This window comes from Dermacentor albipictus, chromosome 10 (assembly GCF_038994185.2).
Source record: "Dermacentor albipictus isolate Rhodes 1998 colony chromosome 10, USDA_Dalb.pri_finalv2, whole genome shotgun sequence".
NCBI lineage: Eukaryota > Metazoa > Arthropoda > Arachnida > Ixodida > Ixodidae > Dermacentor > Dermacentor albipictus.
The window spans coordinates 9,291,953-9,312,674 of record NC_091830.1 but is presented as its reverse complement, the minus strand read 5'-3'; the positions used below and the strand labels follow the sequence as shown (position 1 = coordinate 9,312,674).

Here is a 20,722-nt window from a genome sequence, read left to right as displayed (position 1 = left end):
CTCTTGCGAAAGCCCTCGGCGGGAAGCTTAATGATTAAAAGGGGTGCCAGCGCAATGTTACCGCGTATAACTGAGGATAATGCGTTCGTGACGTCAAGAGTAGACGCGCCAATGTCGCAGGTCTAAACGCCCCGCGCACCGAGACATTGGAGAAGCCAATGTCGTCGTAATAAGTCGAAGCTTTCTATTACCCCGTTTATCACAGTGTGGCTGTGGGTATGAAGACGCGAGTTCATTAACCTCTAAGCGGGAATGCAGATGAGCCTACATACAAAAATACCGGCGCAAAAGCCCCCCGTCCCCCTCCTTCTCACTCTTACTTCAGCGAATTCATCAGGGTTCTGTTCGCCAGCACTCGGGAAGGCTTTATTTCTCGACCCATCCTTCAGCCAGAGACGAAAAACGCGGTATTACGCACTGCTTTAGAAAAAAATAAAAATAAAACAAAAGCAAAAACAAGCCAACGAATAGAAAAAAAAATGCTTTGCTCGCATTATCACGGCGAGTTAAATTAAACGAACGCGCGTAGTGGTAATGTCCCGACATAAGTTCAGACTTTATTCGGAGGGTGTGCGCGCAAGAGTTGTTCGGAAGATGCGTGTTTAAACAGCTCGTAAAGAACTTGCCCGGACAAACTTGAGGTACACGAGTCAAGGAAGCTAATTTACAGTACATTAGAGCGCGCTGGGTGCTCTGATGAGAGCCGCCCTTCCCCCTTTCTCAATCCGGGGCGCAGACGGGCGCGCCCTCACGTTAGCCGACAAATTAAATTTCCCCATTCTTTCGCGAGTTGTCTTCGGAGAACTAGGTTCGCGAGAGGAAGAAATAAAATAGAAAATGAAGGGGGGAAGAAAAAGAAAAGAAGGAGCCGCCAGCACAGGATCCGGAAAGATTTTCTTGTTTCTCGAGTCGGAGTGAGGGCTGCCATCACCCCTCCCCCCTCCGTCATGAGTTCGCACGCGGCAGCTTCGAATTATTCCGTGCAGAAGCTCGAAAGGTGAAGTCGGAATGGCCGGCTGAAAAGATCGTGTATATATCGCGGTTTTCACGTAAATACTTTTCGTTCAAGGCGTTGATTCGGGCTAGTTTGTCTGTCATACGAGGACATCAATAACACTAAAACGAGAGGGACAGACATAGAAAAGGACAACACACGGCCCCGTGTGTTGTCGGTCCTATGTTTTTTTTCCTTTTCTTATCTTAGCTCTATGGATGTTCCCAGTGCATTTTGCTGTTGACTTTCTGGCTATTGCTAGCGAGCCCACGAATAACGCGAACGCGCGCGTTTGGTATAATAACCAAGAAGATGCGATATGGTAGCCGATGTATTGATGTAGCCCTTAGGTCGTGAAGCGAGAAAGAGAGAAGTGGGATTCTCGTCATCAAACGTGTAGCCAGTGCCAGATCGATGAGTGCACAGCCATCTACTGTTCCTTTCGGAACGGGACATTCTCCACAATAAATAAATAAATAAATAGTTTAAGGGTTGGTGAGTTTGAGGCTCCATGGCTTCGGCACGATACGCAAGTGAAGAGAAGGGCATTCGTACGAAAAGTCTTGTTGACTAACGTTTCGGTACATACATACATACATACATACATACATACGCAGTAGTTCTGCGGAAACCCGCAAGGTGGAGAGAAATAATGAATAAAGGGTAAATGAGACATCCACCTGTTCGTAGCAATTGCTACAAAGGAAACCCATACGGGTTCCTCGAAAGAAAAGCCTCATAGTTGACGAAAAATTCGTCCTGGTCCGGGACTCGAACCCGGGACCACCGCCTTTCCGGGGCGGCCGCTCTACCATCTGAGCTAACCAGGCGGCTAGCAGATGGCAGGGCGAAGTCGAATTTGTCGACAACACGAAGCAAAGGCAAGAGTTTGACGTAGTAGTTACATACATACGTACATACATACATACACACCTACATACACATAGTTACATACATACATACATACATACATACATACATACATACATACATACATACATACATACATACATACATACATACATACATACATACATACATACATACATACATACATACATACATACACACACACATACACACATACATACATACGTACATACATACATACATGAATACATACATCCGGAGTCCCCCATTACGGCGTGCCTCGGAATCAGATTGTGGTTCTGGCACGTAATGCTCCGGAACGTCTAAGGTGTAAAGACTACACATTGTCAAAATAAAACATTATTTTACGAACCAGCGTTGGGTGCGTACGAACATCAATTTTCCTTAACAAATACATGTGAAACAAAGATCTATGTTATGATAAAACAACCGCTCAACCGAACTAAATGAAATTGGCTGCATGTGCACCTAACATAGAAAATAAAATTTTACAGCGTGCCTGAAGCACAATTTCAATTTCATGTCTTAAACCTGTGCAACAAAAGCGACAAAGAACAAGTATGTTAAGAAAAAGAAAAGTTAAAGCACAAGATCTTCAACTCTGCATCACTAACAAATATAACTCTGTAAACTGCACCTGGCTAGGAGCTAGATCGTCTATAGCGGACAAATACGATGTGTTCGTTTACAACCTGCGTGAAATGGTTACATTGTTTAGGTGACGTTTGCAAAAAGTACACCTCCAAAACTGTTTCTATATTTCACGGCTCTGTAAAATATGCGAATTTGCACACACTTAAACGCTGCAATGGAGTGTACCTTCAAGAATTATAATTTTACTTTTATACTTCTGAGTCGCAAACCTGGTGCTTCATTTTTTTAAACATTTATGTCTTTCGATAACTTCCAGGAAAGGAAAACTCTAACTTAAAGTGTCGCTCTCGACGGTCGGTGATCTCTCTCTCTTTTTAATTTTATGCAAGTAAACTCATTTAGATTGGTCCGGTGGATGCGTTCAAAACGATTTCGCAGGTTTCGTGTACTTAGGCATGTGTACTTAGCATAAAATCCTAGCAATAGCACCACTTTCGAGATAATCGGCTTTAAAATGCGCGCCGAAATACATTAGCATCCCATTTAACATAGCAGATATTAGTTCTCGCTTTTCTGTGTCCATTGTCTCGCTTCGCGCTGCACCACACAGCTCCATATAACAACTTGCCAGACGTGTCCCATCCTCTATTCAGTTGTCCGGTGTAAGTTTTTAGCGCTGTTTTTAAACATTACGGAAAACCACAAATTCGCACAATCTGCCGTTCTTCTTCAGAAACGGGCGTCAAACGTCCGGGATGACGTTAAATGGAACGCCAGTCCATCTTCACGCAGATTTATCAGACGCGCATGTCGCAAACGGCACTATAGACCTGATCGTTCACAATAAATATGCATGACTGTGCTACTGCTCCACTTCAAATTCGCGCTGGGAACGTGTCATAAGGCGAATATTATAAAGTAACTAGTGACTCTTTTTAACTGACCACCTAGACATAGCGACTTGTCGCGCAAGTAATGATCATTCCTTGATGCAATTCACCTAACCAAACAAAATCGCGCTGTGTTATTTATGCGAGTAATCAAATGCTCGAGAAAAAGAGGACCTTGTACATACTCGCTACAGCGCAAGCGCACCGTAAAAACAAATCTGGTGTTTTACGGGCCGAAAACCACGGTATGCTTATGATATCACGAAAAGCCAACAAACAACGACACCAAGGAAAAAACACGGCAAATTACTTGTGCTTTCTAATTGAATCAAAGAAATGATGAACTAATGGCAATAAAAGTGGATGAAAAGACAACTTGCCGCAGGTGGGGAACGATCCCACGTCTTCGCATTAAGCGTGCGATGCAATGCGTGCGACGCTCTGCACGCGTAATGCGTCTTCGCATTACGCGTGCAAGGTTTCTCATGCTTATGAGGCATGCCGTGTACTGAGAGAATGCGAGATAATTATGGCCAACTGGGGTTCTTTGTCGTGCACCCAACCCACGGTAGACGGCTGTTCTGGCATTTCGCCCCCCTCGGAAAAGCGCCCGCTGCGGCTGCGATTTGATCTCGCCCCCTCGGGCTCAGCAGTGCTACGCGCCAAAGCCACTACGCCAACAAGGCTGGTGCAAGCGCACTGTGCCTTGTACACCTACAGGATGCGCTATTTCGAACTGTCTTTAATATGACAGCGCGATATGACATTTGAGCACTGTCATGACGCCATTGCGCTTTAGGTAGTATAAACCCTGTGTGTCCTGCACGCTATAGAACTGCTGCAAGTTGGGCAAGTCGGAACAGATTAACTGATGGGAAAAAAGATAAGGGAGGACACAAGCTTCAGAAGGACACAATTCTTGTCGATCTTTCCTTGTGTCTTAGTTGCTTTTGCGTATCAGTTAGGAAGTCTTACGCTGCCTTACAAAACGATGTTAGCGGCGATTCTCCTTCTGGCTAGTATCGTGTGTCCTTTTTATTTGCGCCAAACTAGGCCAAAAGACAAGCAAAACTACACACGCACAGGCACAAAGACAAACACAATAAGCACGACACCAGCGGATAAAGCTTTCGGTCTACCTTTCACTATACCTTTCCTATATAAGTGTGTATGCTATATATATATATATATATATATATATATATATATATATATATATATATATATATATATATATATATATATATATATATATATATATATATATATATATATATATATATATATATATAGTGTGGGGCAGACGTGTAGGTGCATAAGCAATTAGGTTGAGGGAACCCACTCTCAATGCCAGCACGGCCATAAGTTGCCCGGCCAATGATTGTACGAGTTGTGGCTGCTTGCAGTCGTTTGACAAGACAAGTATCTTGTGTCAGCACTGGAAAAAGGGTGCCTAAGAACTTATGGAAGTTTGCCATATTTTCAAGAACTGGAATAGCTGTGTTAGGTGCTCGTCCGTGGCTTCGTCCACCATGGAGATTGATCCTTTTGGAAAGAGGATCGTGCTGCTATCCACTCTCCCTCCGTCATTCAGTGTCTGGGTCTTTCGAATATGCGCAAGGACTGTTTAGAGCTACATATCTGTGTCGTTTCGATAAAGCGTTACAGCTACGACTAGCGCCGTTGTCCGTACCCTTGCCATGCGAGTTCCGTTAGGCACCCATTGAACCATGATGCCTGGCCTCAACGTTTGTCGATGACTACCCGCTGATTAGCTGAAGGCACACTTTGCCTGCAAGACGCTGCACAGATTTCTTGCGACACAGTGCACGTCGAGAGGGAAGGTTGGTAGAGAGAATGGCGTAGAAGAAGAAAGACTGAAAGAAGAACTGGGGACAGGCTCTGAGCTAAGGAACACAGTCGTCTCCTAATGAGCGTTGGCGTCCTGACATTCCTTTTCTTCGTGTCCTCCGCGTAGTGAGCGCGTGTCAGATCCCAGGAGTCAGCCAAAGTCGGCGCGCAAGAGTGGATAGACGCGTCCTGCTTCTAATGACTGAGGCCCAGCTAGGAGGCAGTCTCGGATGCGTTTCCCACTTTGGAAGCGAAGGAGCTTACGACCAAGAAGAGAGGATTACCGGAAGCGTCGAGTTGCAATCGTGGCAGAGACAACAGTAAAAAGACAGGCGAATTTCCTGAGGATTGAGCTGAAATCAGTGGGAGCTACACGTAAGACCAGTGTAATACGGATCCAAGCCAAATATATCCACGACAGAGGGCTTTCATTAATTGCGAAACTAGCTTCCCCGCAGTGCACTTCACCACGCTAACAGCAGCGTACGCATTTGTTTCTTGTGATAGCAAGCTACATATGATATTTGTAATGTTTCAGGAAGAATTTGTGTGAAGCTTCATGTGTGTCATATGCACCACCGTGATGTCTAATCACACAAAAGTTTACTCGAGATAGCAAGATGAAGCTTGCACTGGTTCATGTCAGCTTGTCTGAAACCACATGCCATGTCTACAAACCCTTTGCTATGTCTCCAAACCACTTGCCATGTCTACAATCTTTACACCCTTTCGAAAAAAAGTGGAAAAAGATTTCAAGGTGCACGCCAAAATTTCAGACACCAGCCGTCATTCGCCGAGTGCATGCTAGGTGGCGCCACGACACCGCGCCTCAATCAACAGAGAGGCGCGTGTTATCTTCACCTTGCTACAGTGGCCTAGGCCACTGTAACCTTGCCACCGCAAGTTCGCCAACATGAACTTGAAGCGGCGATTCACTGACTGATTGATCGTCGATTCGAAATGTTGGCAACAACCACATGCGTTACCGGCTTCTCCGCAAACATAATTTGTGCAATAAATGAAGGATGATCATTAGGGAAGTGAAACAGTTCAGCTGTTTAGTAGTTCGAAAGTAATCGCCATGCCGTCTACTAAATAGCGGGGCTGTTTAATTACAATGAAAAAATAGAAATAAATGAAAATAAATCATAAATAGATAACATAAACCCCTTTTCTCACAGATTCCACACAAACGCGTATGTCAGCGGCACCTTGCCATAAAGGGACCTGAACTTGCTTTCGCAAATCCAATGAAGAGTTGCGTATAGCCTAGCTGGATCTTCATGACGGTTGGGAAATCGCGCTGCATAGTTACAAGAAGACACCCGATGTGATCGTACCTCGTTACGTACATACCGTAACTTCGCAACCACGATCGCAAATACTTCCAGCCGCTCTCCTGTGCGAGTACCATGTAGCTCTTTTCTTTTTTTCTTCTTCTAGCTTAGTTATTGCACCATGTTTACGATGCGTGTGCTTCTTGCGAAAATACGTGGGCGTTGCTCTCGCGGTGGAACAACCGTGCAGCACCCGAGGGCTAACGCGTGCAGTTCCTAGCTCGCCTCGGTGGCGTAGTGGCCGTGGTGTGGCGCTGCTAAGCCCGAAGGCGTGGGATGGAATCCCAGACGCGGCGGCCGCATTTCGATGGCGGCGAAATGCTAAAACGCCCGTGCATCGAGTGCACGTTAAAGAACCCCAGCTGGTCGAAATTAATCGGGAGTGCCCCGCTACGGCGCGCCTCGTAATCATATCATGGTTGCGGCACGCAATACCCCAGAATTTAATTTAATTTCATTTGAATATGGACTTGTGTCGCGATTATAGTTGAGAGGACTTGTTCAGGTCGTTCACACTATGGCTGGAAAAACGCGCCGACATATCTCAGGCCGTCGAAAGCGTGCCGCGAAAACAGGCGAGCGGCTACTCTTTCCTGCCGCGCAGTGAATGGGCCTTGCACCTATTTCTTCGCAGCAAAAGACCGCTCGTTGCCGATCGTTGAGACCAGTGAGCAGCGGCCGAGTTATTCACGTGGACAGACGCCACAAGAAAGTGTACACCCATCTCTCAGCGTCAGTGATCCTATCCGCAGTGATTCCAGCTGATAGCGATTCGCTCGCTTGCCGCGGCGACAAAGACTCCCGCAAGTGTGGACGTGCCACTGCTGGCGCGTTGTGCCTCCAGCGGCACGCCGCTTGCGTGTTCTTTTTTTTCGCTAGTGTGAACGTGCCATTACGCGGCGAAACGCACTTCCGAATCGCAGAAAAAGAATAAAGTACGTGCGCCCATGCTAACTCGGTTACGCTATAGGCAACTGCTGCGTGGCTGGCTGAACCTATGGGGAAGACGAGTGCGTGCTTTTTTTAACGCTAACTATATCGTTGCGCACATTTTCGTGAATCACTTTATTACGTTTTCTCTTGACTCTCGAAAGAGCAGGGTTTCTGCGAAACGCTTTTGGTGTTATCGAATAAAAAAAAAATCGGAGGACGCTTAAAGCTTCGCCTTTAATACTGGAACGAGACAGCATTCAAAGATCCCTGACTACGTCTCACGCTTCCCGGCAGCTGCAGCTTGTGTAACCGTACTAATTACCGGGAAATGCTGGCAGCGAACGCTATGCACGGAGGCGAGCAGGCCGAGCCTCCTGGTAGAAACGCGGCCTCTTGCGTGTGCCGCGGATTCGCGGTGGCGAGCGCCATCTGGACGGCGGTGTTGCAAGGAACCGAGCGCAGCGCGCCACTGTATGCATGGTAGAAACGCTGGAAGAGGGCTTTATGTCTGGGTTTCCGCGCAACAGAACTATGTTTTCTGGTTAATTCAAGTTACAGTCCGACGATATCATGCGTGTAGGTTGTGTTTAGGTTGTACTTTACGATTTTTCTGACGCATCTTAGTTTGAGGGATTAAATTAGCTCAGTAACGCCGCTGCGCCACGCGGAGGGCCTACGTGGTTGGGGTTCGGTATGATATTTCGCTAACCGACGTCCGACGCAGGACGCCGGTGCCGGATATTACGCGACACGCGGCCCTTAAACGCTGTCACGTTAAAGAAAAAATTCGACAGTACAAGGCCGGTCAAGCGGAAAGAAACAGGGCGAAATAAAATGAAGACTATTTCGGAAGCGTGGCCCGGGTCATCTGCTTTCATTAACGTCGGTGACATGAGCGCCCATGGCGCGGCATATTTATGCCAGCGCGAAATGAGAGTCGCTGTTTTAAACGTGCTGCAAAAAGATTAAAGAAAAAAGATAGCAAGACGGAACCCGAGTTTCCATGGAGGTAACGTTATTTATAGTTTGCGAATGCATTCCGCGCACGGTTCACGACGTTCATAACGCTTAATGAGATTAAGCGTATACACCGGCAGCAGGGACGCAGAAATAAGAGCCGCTGCTTCTTGGTAAATTTCCAAGCCTGTTGCGTGACAGTTCTCCCGAACTTCACATTTAGAGCCCTCTTGCTTCCCATGAACCTTCTGCCCCAGCGTACGCGTACCACAACTTTCTCCGTTAAGCCTTCGCCATTACGCGAAATGACTCTCTACTGTGGACGCCAGTTTAAAACTTATTTTTAGAACGTTGGAGCATCCTTGAAAGACATCGGGCTCTTGCTTGCTTTGGATAAAAGAGAAGTAGTTCTCCCATTGCCTAAACCGTGATACGTGCTTCGAGTACAAGCGTTTCGAAATGGCCTGCGCATTTTGTAATGCGGCCAGCGTTTGTAACCGATATTTACTTCCAGCGAAAGTGTACAGATGGATGTCTTTTCTTTAGCGCATAAAGTTCTCCTGCTTATGTTATTTTAAACCCAAGCGTTTTTTCCCGGAAGTATCTTAATCACGGCTGTGAAATCGGCAAACGCGAGAGGAAAGCAATGAAGATGAAAAGCAGTGCGTTTTCAACAAAAAGAATAACAAAACGTGCGGTAAAGGTCAATGGAAAAAAGAGGACGGGCGAAGCGCCATTTATTCTGGGTCACTGATGCCCTCTGCTAACGCTGCCTTCCTTCTGCTGCCAGTTGTGTAAATGGATGCCGCCCATTAAGACAACAAACTGCGTTAGAACCAAAGAAAACAATTGTGCAAATGACGCGTTTTACAAATGACCACGCATCGTTATAAATCAAGCAAGGAAGTTCTTGGAATAATTACCTTGCGACCGGAGTTCCAACGCCACGACGATCAGTCATGACTCTTTTTTGTTGCTTGATTCGCGCAAAAGTTGCAGAATACACAACTGACTGAAGGAGCGCGAAAATATACACTGACCAGGATAACAGAAAATTTAATGACGTTTCGGCTCCCCATACGGAAGCCACCCGCTGGGGAGCCCACGTGGGGAGCCGTAAGATCAATCAGTCTTGAGTTATCTTGGTCGGTGTACATTTTCGCGCTTCTTCGATATGTATTTCCCCTGGCAGACGGGCTATCATCAAACCTTGGATTTAATTTCAATAGACAACTAAATAAATCCTTGCCCATATTCTGTTGATGGTTCATCGATTTCTGTTGGCTTTATTATATTCTTCGAGAGAAAGTATTAAATATTAGGAAGCTTTTGTACTGGATATATTCAACAGCATACCTTGGGGCTGCGAACGCTAAAGCAAGGAATTTTGGTGCGCTTGCAAAATACCATTTTATTTATTTCGCAATTTTTGCTGCCCAACTCTGTCTGTGTGGTTTTCTTGAGATTTCTTCACTCGTAAATGCGTCGTAACGACCGGATCAAGTTGTCTTTAGTGTTAACTTGCTGCAGACCACTGCTGAACGTATCATAATCTAGTGTTCTACTTCCTGTATCGTCGATACTCTCGATGTGCGACAGGGGTTACTAGGTCACATAAATATATCTTTTATTGCGATAGCAATCATATGAACACTCCAGCCGCATTTCTGCCATCAGCATCGCCTGGAGGTTCCGTATAAAGTGCAAGGGCGATAAAATCGGCTACGCAAGCCGTATGCTGTATGTGCGAGTGAAAGGTTGCGAGGGTGAGCCGGCGATCGCGGCTCAACTAACAACACCTAGATAGCACAAGGCCTGTTCACTACGCTCCATGACGTCATGCTACTTGGCCCGAAATTTCTATTGCCAAGGCTGGTGTGACGAAAGCGGCGACGTCAAAGTCACTGTTGCTTACTCGGGAGCATCCCCATTATATTCTATGGCAGTCGGGCCAGGTAGCATGACGTCATGGATAGGAGTGCACAGGCCTTGTGCTATCTAGGTGGTGTAGGCTCAACTCGAGCACGCAAAGGAGGAAAGAGGGGAGGAAGCGCGCCGTCTTCCGTCGCGCGTTGGCTCCGCGGGGAGGCGAGTGGCGGGGGGGTTTACTCCGGGCTCGGGCGGACGTGCGCGCCCGCCCGCCTCGGCCGCTGTGTCTTGAAAGCCATCTGAGACGGGGACAAAGTCCGCCATGCGCTGTGTTTTCGCGGCTTAGTTCGTGTTGATGCAAGAGGCAGCCCGAAGGCTAATTCGCTCGCTGCAGCTGCCGCGCTTCCTCACTCCAGCGTTTTGACAGCGAGTTTCCACGGCCATCGAGTGAGATGTGCTCATGTTTGCTTGGGCGCGCATGACACCGAGCATGTTAATTTAGTTAGTGTGTCTATGTTTACAGGTTTACAAGACCGATAAAACTACTGTCCTTACTTCGTATAGCTGTTCACTGATTTGCTACCGCAATCGATGCTTCACCTTTCGGGTGAAACTGCGACTGCTTTGGTGACTTGTTCGTTGCCCTTAAAGTCCTATAAAGCGTGCTTTTGTGAGTATAGCTTTCATCCTAACACGTGCATGGTTTAGCATGCGTTTGGGCTTGTAAAGTAGAGATGCGTGAATTCTTCGAAATTCTCTCTTTCTTAAAGATTAGGTGCATGGTTCTAACACTGAATTATAAGTTATAAGCTTAATCCCAAAAGCAGGTTTGGGAGGCTGAAATTTCAAACGAGAGACGTAATTTGAAATATTCAGAAAAACCAACGCAGTAAAGCAGGGAAAGTTTGGAGCATTAGCTGCAGTCCTGAGCCAGAGACTTGAACTGCTGTGTTAGTGAACGAGATACCTCAATGGCTTCGTGCATGGGGGAGTATGACACGTGGGGACGCCTGACGTGTTGTATTCTCGAGAGCCACGTTGCCTCGCTTCTTCACTTCGCTTCTTCACCTCCAAAGTATTGTATACGTAATTACTATAATCTGATCTGTTCCTGTGCATCCGCGTTCTTTATTTCTATACAGAACGCCGAAATATTTATTCCGTATATTCTGTGCAGCAAACATGAAACAACTGCTTCACGTTCAGTGGCTTCAGATCAAGCCAATTCAAGAAGAGACACGAAATGAGCAACGAACAGCAACAAAAAAATATAATAAACAAAGAAAACCCAAATGTGAACTGCGTGCTGTGACAGCCAGAGAAACGAACGTGCCAGCAGCGCGGTCGCGAAGCGAAAGCCCCACAACTGCTCGCCCGATGAAAGGCCTCATAGGGGTCGTTGCCATGGTGCCCGCATTACGTCACTGAACACGCGAGGCGACGAAGTAAGCGAGGAATACATGCAACGAAGCGAGGGGAGGAACTAAAGGAGGCTCTGTTTGCTCAGAGAATAGAAAACAACAGCAAATATGTCCTTTTTGGTATTCCGCGATGGCTTTATTATAAATGATATGAATTATAAATTATAATCGAATTAAAGACCACCTCGTCTTGTATCTGCATAGAATGTACGAGTAGGGCTGCGAACGCTAAAGCTAGGAAGTTTGGTGTGCTTGCAAAATACCATTTTATTTATTTCGCAATTTTTGCTGCCCAACTCTGTCTGGGTGGTTTTCTTGAGATTTCTTCCCTAGTAAATGCGTCGTAAAGACCGGATCAAGTTGTCTGTGGTGTTAATCTGCTGCAGGCCACTGCTGAACGTATCATAACCTAGTGTTCTGCCCATCTCTCCTCTTCTCGCGAAGTTGCGTATTCCCTCCTGACGATCTCTCCCAGATTAATTCACTGCTCCTTTTTGTTTACGACTATAATAATCTAATCGTGTCCTTCCGATCTCCACCACGGACCAATTAGCAACTCCTGTCGGTGAACTTCACCGCCGGCTTCCTTCTCACCAGCCTGCGTCGCGCCTTCGACTGCAGCTCTGCGATATCCCCGGCACGTGCTTCGGCGCACACGAATTGTTAACCAATTGCGTCGCCCCTCTCGCGTGCCTTTCTGCGGTCTTCCGGCCTCGTTCCAAAGGCGGTCCTTTGTGGCTTCTCCCCTTTCGTCGTTTACTTGCAATCCTTGTGCGCGGGTGTAGTGGTGTGCGTGTGTGTGCACGGGGTTGTCCCCCGTCAGTAACGCCAGAGGGGCTTCCACGTAAAGACCTTGTTTACCGAACGGTCGGCCTGCAGGTCCCCGCGGTCGTAATTACGACGAGCCTAGACCGTAAAGCAAGCCCCTGCCGGTTGTTCCTAAGCGAAGGAGGAATACCAATAACAAAATAAGGTTAACGTCAGGTGGATAAATTTTTGTATCAGCAAGGTAAGCTGTCGGGTTAGTTGTTGTCATAGGCATAAAGTGAAGCGCAATCAACAGCGGTTCCACAGTTACTAGGAAGGGTAACGTGTAACCACTGTGTGTGTGTGTAGAGAGAGAGAGAGAGAGAGAGAACAAGGTCAGGAAAAGCAGGGAGGTGAACCAGACGAGTACCCGGTTTGCTGCCCTACACTGGGGTTGGGGAAACGGGGAATAAAAAGAGGAGAAGAGGGAGAAGGCTTCTAAGCAGGTAGCAGGCCTAAATGTTCGTTTGAATTAAGCCACTACTACGACTTCGGACAAGCCTAGAAACGCAACAACGTATTCGACTTGTGTGCTTCTTGTTCTCACTTGAACTTAGGCTGATAATGCATGTCAGTAAATAAAATGTAAAAAGGAGAAGAAGAAAGAGTAAGAAAAAACAACAAAGAACGAATACGAGAAAGACGACAGCACGAGGGCTGGGCCGGTATTTTGTAGCGATGCCTTTTCCGATTCTATGCTTTTTCAGCCTTTTCGCGCTTGGCCAGTGGTCAGAGCGACGGTCTGCCCACATTATCAACGGGATCAGGCGGCCGTGTGTGGTGGATGATAAGAATAGCATAGGCTAAGGCATAAGGCATCGCTACAAAATAGCGGCCCTGGCTTACCATTCATTCTTTTTTCAAACTTCGAAGTGGTCTGCAACGTATAAACGACACGTCCGTTAGTCTAATAACAATTAAAGAAAGCGAATGTGACTGGATTAGTATAAAGGCGCTTTGAATTCCAGGCGTGTTGGCGATTCACCGCTGCATCGGCACACGTCTAGGTGAACATTTCGTTTATACATAGATCAGCCTTTCAGAATAAAGAGCGACAGTTGTAAGTGAACACTCGTCGTGCCGTCTTTTTTCTATTTATCCATTTCTTAGTGCTACTTTTGTTTGATTTACGTTCATGCGCATGTGTGTGTGTGTGTGTGTGTGTGTGTGTGTGTGTGTGTGTGTGTGTGTGTGTGTGTGTGTGTGTGTGTGTGTGTGTGTGTGTGTGTGTGTGTGTGTGTGTGTGCGTGTGTGTGTGTGTGTGTGTGTGTGTGCGTGTGTGTGCGTGTGCGTGTGTGTGCCTGAGCTACTAGTTTGTTTGTTTATCTGTTTGGTTTCATCTGTGTGCCGAATTCTGAGAGAGTCACCACCGGTTTCTCGTATACACGCGGCTGTGAATGCACTCTTGTTCTCACAGTGGTACGTCTGCAACCCTGTCTCACTAATCTTGTCAGGTGTTGTAAAATTCTCTAGAATCGGCCCCATAGGCTAATCCGCTAACTCTCGAATGTCAGCGCACTCTAGAAGCTGTTTGCACGTGACCTCCGTACCGCGGTCAGACTCGGCGGTCTCGACTGACCAACCAACCGGTTTAGCTGAAAGTCAGGCTGCAGTTGGCATACTGACTGACGTGCCGTCGCACGAAATGCGGGTGACAGAAATTCACGAGAACGAGCGAAAGCACCGAATAAGCGCGATGCTGAACATGACGTGCTGCGTCAGGCATTGCAGCAGCGTACCACCAGTGTTCACGATGTACTGACAGACGAGGCGACCATGATCACGTGGTCGACACGCCGCTGAAGATCAGTGGCAAGGGCGTTACGCTGGCAAGCCCGGGGTAGTGGGTTCGATTGCAAGCGGTCGTATTCCGATGGGAGCCTAACGCAAAAACGCTTGCGTAACTATATTTAAGTGCCCATTAAACAACCCGAAGTGGCCGCAAGTAATCCAGAGCCGTCCACGACCGGGGTTCTCATAGTGTCGCCTTAGGACGTGAACTCCCACCACTTCTCTCGTTCTTTTTATTTTTCAATCTCATAATTCGTCTTTCGTGCTACAGTAAGTCACGATCAGTAGACGGGCTCTGCTGTATCGCGAATCGCCTGCGCTCGAGAATAAAGGTTTACGATCATAACTGCGGCTCTATAAGCCGAGATTCGCATGGTTTATTCAAGACGCTGGCATCCACGTGGTTGAGCGTTATGGTATTTACGCTAGGGGACTTGCGCTAATATTTAAAAATATGAGGAAATAAAATACGTCGAAGGCCTCGTGAAAGACGATACTGATCGTATACGCGTTCAGGACGGAGGGGGTGAGGTGGGGGCTCGAATTCCCACGCGCCCACACGCTTACACCCGTAATGGCTGCTGGCATCGGTTTTACGTCGCTCGATTAACAATGCACGCACGCAAGGCAGCTGCGGTGCGCACCGGCTGGCGTTGCGTTACAAATTTTTGCTATAAAGCTCGAGGTTGTAACCTCATCCTTGTTTCAGGGCCTCGTGTCAGGGCCTAAAGGTTAGCGGCGATAACTTCTGCGGCACGCGCAGCCGTTTCACGGAGCCGAAACACTAACCTTTTTGTACGATGCGCCCGTCTGCTGCTAACCAGGCTGCCAGCCGTTAGATAATGGGATCGTAACGAAAACCGTCATTCGTTGTTTTGTTTCGAGGGATCTGGTGGCCCGGAGATGATTGCACGCGGGGGAAATTTAGGGCGTACTGTTGTCTATACGTGATTGCTTCTTAACTCGGCGGCTTGTCGTAGCCTAGAAAAGTAACGTGGGCAACCGACCGACCGACCCACCTATACAAGAAAACGTGCACGAAAACCAAAATTGCCTGAATAATTTGAAACCCACCGATGGAATGATAAGCTGAATGATTGTTTACGGAAACATAAGTAATTTCTGGCTCCAGTCGAAGGAAAGCTTGCGTTTTTTTTATGCGAAGCATATTACGAGGGCTCAACCCAGCTCCTCAGGTGCGGCGGTGACCATGAAATCACGTGACACCGTGACGTCACGACAGAGGAGAAGTGGCTTTGGCTCAACTCTTGCAAGACGGGCTGGGTGGGAATCGAACCAGGGTCTCCGGAGTGTGGGACGGAGACGCTACCACTGAGCCACGAGTACAACGCTTCAAAGCGGTACAAAAGCGCCTCTAGTGAATGCGGTGTTGCCTTAGAAACGCGCTGTTTCTAAGGCGTGCGTCTCTTGCTCAGGCGCACATTTCGTTGCCGCGCCGAACGCTGCTTTGCTCGACGCTCACCGCGTCCAATGCGGGGCGCGTAGTCGCTGCCCTGTAGCCCATTGTCTTACACCCCTTGGCGGGTCGACGGGAACGCTGTCGCGTTCCACTCTTGAAGGCGAAGAAGTAATGCATGAGTTGTTTCTTCGTCTAGCCGAACCAAATATAGCCAAGCAACAGCAGTTCACCAGGCTAAACAGTGGTTCAACAACTAAAATAAAGGCTAGTATGCTTCGCATCCTGGGCTTAACCTTACCTAAGCCACAGCCATTTTTTGTTATTGCAAAGGCTATGATTCTATCACTGCAAATGCCCACATTTCTCGTGCCGCCACTGACACTGTAAAAAAAACCCATAAGAAATAGGTTCCTTCCCGAATTGGGTTAACAATAAAAGTTAACAGACGCGCATCAAGGAAGAGCGGAGTAGGCAAGGAATAAGAGAAAACGATACAAAATGCGCAGCCAACACTGTTCTGAATACTACCTTTCTCCGTGAGGGCGCATACGCTGTTAAACTGCACCTTAGTTTACGGCTGATTACACCCCGTTATTCTTTCCTCGGGGAAGGCACTGTAACCGTCGGCCTTCCCGTTTTTTTTTTTTTTGCGCTTCAGTCTAGTCGCAGCAGATAAGCCTTGCAGTGTACTGTTACAACGGAAGGCTGGAGACCCGATCTTGATTGAATTTGCGCTGGTACCGCGAACGAAAGAAAGAAAAATAAATCTATTCCCCCATCTGAAGTTGCTAAACGCCATGTATCCCACTCGCTAGAGAGCCAACTGCCCTTGGTGCGGTGTCATATCCACCCTAATACATGTAACCCGGAAGTGCACTAAGCGGCTTCATAGGCGAAATAGCAATAGTAACACTATGGAGCAGTTGGGAGGGACAAAAGTCCTTAATTAGCCAGGTCAGGCAGGCGGCAGGGGCCTGTGCGGCCCATCTTTAAAATCTCTTCCTGTCCAATAAAGTTTATTTCTCCCTCTCTCTCCCTCCCTGCCATATATATATATATATATATATATATATATATATATATATATATATATATATATATATATATATATATATATATATATATATATATATATATACACACACACGCTATTAGGACTACCGTCTGGAGAAGGGGGCGAACTTAAAAGTAACGAGGAACGGTTTGAACTGCGTGCGTAATCCTAGCGCAAGAAAATTAGTCAATTAGGAAAGAAAGTGGGCACCTCAACTGGCGCGAAGAGATGCCGTTATGTGGCGGAAATTTCGAGGCCGCTGCAGGATAAAGCGAAGCCTTCACGGTTACGGAAGCCCGTGACTGGCTTTCCGTGACACGGGCACATCAAGCGGGCTTTAGATCGTATGCTTAAGGACCTTTTTCACGGCAAGCTGACTCCAGCGACGCTATGGCTTCACTATATGCTCGGCAATTATCGTATCGTGGACAACAGCTGCTCTTCAAAAAAACGTCCCCTTGTTGCTCTAAAAAGCTTTTGGTGGCCGCTCATGTATCGTGAATGAATGCTAGGAGTGCCGTTTTGTCGCGTGAACATAACATTTTGTGCATTTGCATATATATATATATATATATATATATATATATATATATATATATATGTGTGTGTGTGTGTGTGTGTGTGTGTGTGTGTGTGTGTGTGTGTGTGTGTGTGTGTGTGTGTGTGTGTGTGTGTGTGTGTGTGTGTGTTGCGTGCGCTTTTGTTTCGTGTGGAATTTTCCGCATCTGTACTGTAGCTGTTCGTTTTGTTACACGTTTACTATCGTAAAACTTCGTGCTGTGAGGGCTTACGGGAATTTCAATCCACAAAAAGCGTTTTCCATCTTTGCGAAGTTACGTGAACTGATACATTTCCACGTTTCCCCATGTGGAAACGTGTCGCCGGCGCCATCAGTTTTCACAAACGTCTAATTTATTCAAGTGAATAGAAATAAAAACAAAAACCATAACGATGATAAAATGGTTTTGCTAAAAGGGTTGAACGACGTACCTACCGCAAGAAAAGCTCCACCAGAGTGCAAAAAGCTTCTATGGTGAAGCCCAGACGTTTGTAAAATCTCACACAACACCACTTTGATAGGAATGTTGCTTTTTCATTTTCTTGTATAAAATTAAACAGATAGGCTCAACGCGGCGTGCTCCATGCAACATACAAAATATCATCGCCCGCTACATGCTACCGCAGATAGTAAACGGAAAAGTGAAGGAGAGGTAGGCGGAGGTTGATAAGGCGAGCGTCCGCTTTGCTAACCTACACAGAAAAAAAGGGCATAACTCAACGAAAAGAAAGAAAAGAAGAAGAAAAAAAATTGTGCAGAAACCATTGACGATGATTGTAAATGTAAGCGAATAGCCGACCGGATTCTACAAAAAGCTATTCGCTTTACTAAAGGAATGATGCGCTTCGAGGGGTGCATTTGTTTAAGTGAGGATGTTTAGGTAGCGTTTGAACAGAGTTGTTAACCGGTACATCTCGAGTGGTAGTACAGGTGGCCATATATATATATATGGAAGTAAGGGCAGATGAAGCAGGTTTGTCCGGTTGAGGAAGAGCTTGCGAGGCAGCAAGAGGAAGCAGGGAGACTGGTTGGGTATCCACATAACAAGTCACTGCGGAGCCTTGAGGTAGGAGGATCGTCTCAGTGGTCGCATTGAAAGCGATGATTAACGCAGAGTTTTCTTTGAACCGCACCAGGCAGGAAGCGAAGACAATCCCACGGGCAAGACAGTGACCATAAGGAGTGATGAACACGTCGCCATTGGTGATGTCCGTAGAAGAGAGACTTATGACTTGCTCGTGGCCGGGAGGCAGTACAGAATCGGCAGCAGTGATAAAACGAAGTCGTGGCTCATCGGTACTCCCGCTGCAATGAACTGTCTCGCTCATATGTACTACACGTTGTCGGCAAGAGATTAAAGCGGACGCTGACGAGAGAAAGTCCCAACCCAAAATGAGTTCATGAGCGCACGGGAATAAAATCGCGAACTTAATGTGATGACAGATACCATCAATGAAGACGCGTGCTGTACATTGGGCTGATGGTCGAATGATTGCTCCATTAGCCCCAATCAGGGATGATCCAATATAAGGCGTCTTCACTTTCCGCAGACGAGAGCACAGGTCCGCACGCATAACAGATATAGTAGCTCCCGTGTCAATCAGAGCTAACAAAGGCACACCCTCCACAGACACCAATAACATGTTCGAAGGACGTTCAGGAGGACTTGGAGCACTTCGCGGCGATGCAGTTTTCCCTCCAAAAACTGCACTGGTTAGTTTTCCGGTCGCTGGACATGGAGTTGGGAGACAGGTCGAAGTGGCGAAACAGAACGTCGGAGCGGCGATGGAGAGCGGCGTCTCGAGGCACGGGTGTGGAGGGCGGTGTTGGAGAAGTCGGCCGGAGATGGAGAACGGCGAACGGGGGGATTATCATCATAACTGCGGTAAGCGCGAGGAGGTGGCTCATCGCGTTCAAAGGCCGCGTAACCACGACGTTCGTCTTGCTGGCGGCGTCGGCAAAACCTGGAGATATGTCCTCGAAAGCCGCAGTAGTAGCAGATAGGCCTCGAGGAACGCCAGGCAGAGTAGTAAGGTGGGTTCGGAGCTCGGGTGACTAAAGGTGCCAGGTGATCGTGAACAGGCGCAGGTGGTGGAATTGGAGACGGCGCGGCTGGCATTGCAGCAATCTGGGCGTAAGAAGCCGGCTGCGGGCAAGGAGAAGCGTTGGTATGCTGGGCGTTCTGCAGGGAGGCCAATTCCTCCTTAATAATACCGCGCAGGTCAGTAGAAGCAGGTTGGACGTGAGCGCTGCTGCAAGGGGTTGAGCCATGCGCTTGCAATTCCTCACGAATTATGGCTCGAATGATAGACCGGAGCTCAAGACTGTTCGCCAGGGGGTTGTCGGAAAAGTCCGGTTGCAAGCGGATGGACTGCAGGGCGTCGAGGCGCTGACAGACGGAGACGACGTCCGACACCGTCGATGGGCTTTGAGCGGCGAGTGCGTTGAAGGCAGTAGAGCCGATACCCTTAAGAAGGTGTCGCACGCGATCAGGTTCTGGCATGGCACTGTCGACACGGCGGCAAAGCGCGAGGATGTCCTCAATGTACGAGGTATATGATTCGCCATAATGCTGGACGCGCTCAGACAGCCTCTTTTTCGCAACCTCCGAACGAACCGTGGGTGTGCCGAAAATCCGCCGTAGCTGCTCCCTGAAAGACGACCAATCACGGAAGTCTCTCTCATGATTCAGGAACCAGGTCTTGGCTACTTGAGAGACGTAAAATGGCACGTTGTTTAACCGCGATGTCTCGTTCCAGTTGTTGTAGTCGCTGACACGATCGTAGTTGTCGAGCCAGTCTTCAACGTCCTCACCAGGCAAGCCAGAGAAGATTTCAGGGTCGCGATACCGGTTGTTGGCAGGGCTGGGAGTGGGGGTGGCTGGCACTGGAACCGAGATGGTGGATGCTGCGGTCTGGTCTTGCGACATGGCGGCCTCTTGGCGTAAGCGGCGTCCCGAACGTAGCTCCAGGAGAGATCTTGAAGTGGATTGAGGTCGAAGGGATCTTAAAGCGCCTCCACCACTTGAAATACCACGGTTGAGACGACGCTTTATTCCAAGACGGAAAAATGGCGCCGACGCAAAACGAACACGAGCCGATGATTGATGATGACTTTGTACAGATGAAGATGAAGTCCGCATAAAGGCTTACAATATATATATATATATATATATATATATATATATATATATATATATAGCTCTCGCGCCACATCTCACACACATCGCAAATGGCTGTCACGGTTGGCATTCGTCGACGAAAGCACCCCGAAACTCGGTTGCGCAAGAGCAGGCGTCCTCTGCAGCGGCGATGAAATTACGACCGCCGCTGACCAACGACCGCCGACCTCGGG

At 47.6% G+C, this 20,722-nt stretch overlaps 1 protein-coding gene and 1 non-coding gene across 3 annotated transcripts in view; both read right to left on the bottom strand.

Annotated features, from left to right (window-relative positions):
- The window catches only part of amon (prohormone processing protease amontillado), a 204,659-nt gene that overhangs the window by 55,539 nt on the left and 128,398 nt on the right, over positions 1–20,722 (bottom strand). The window lies entirely within an intron of this gene.
- TRNAS-GGA (transfer RNA serine (anticodon GGA)) lies at positions 1,750–1,824 on the bottom strand. The gene has a single exon. It is a non-coding gene; the product is annotated as a tRNA-Ser (tRNA).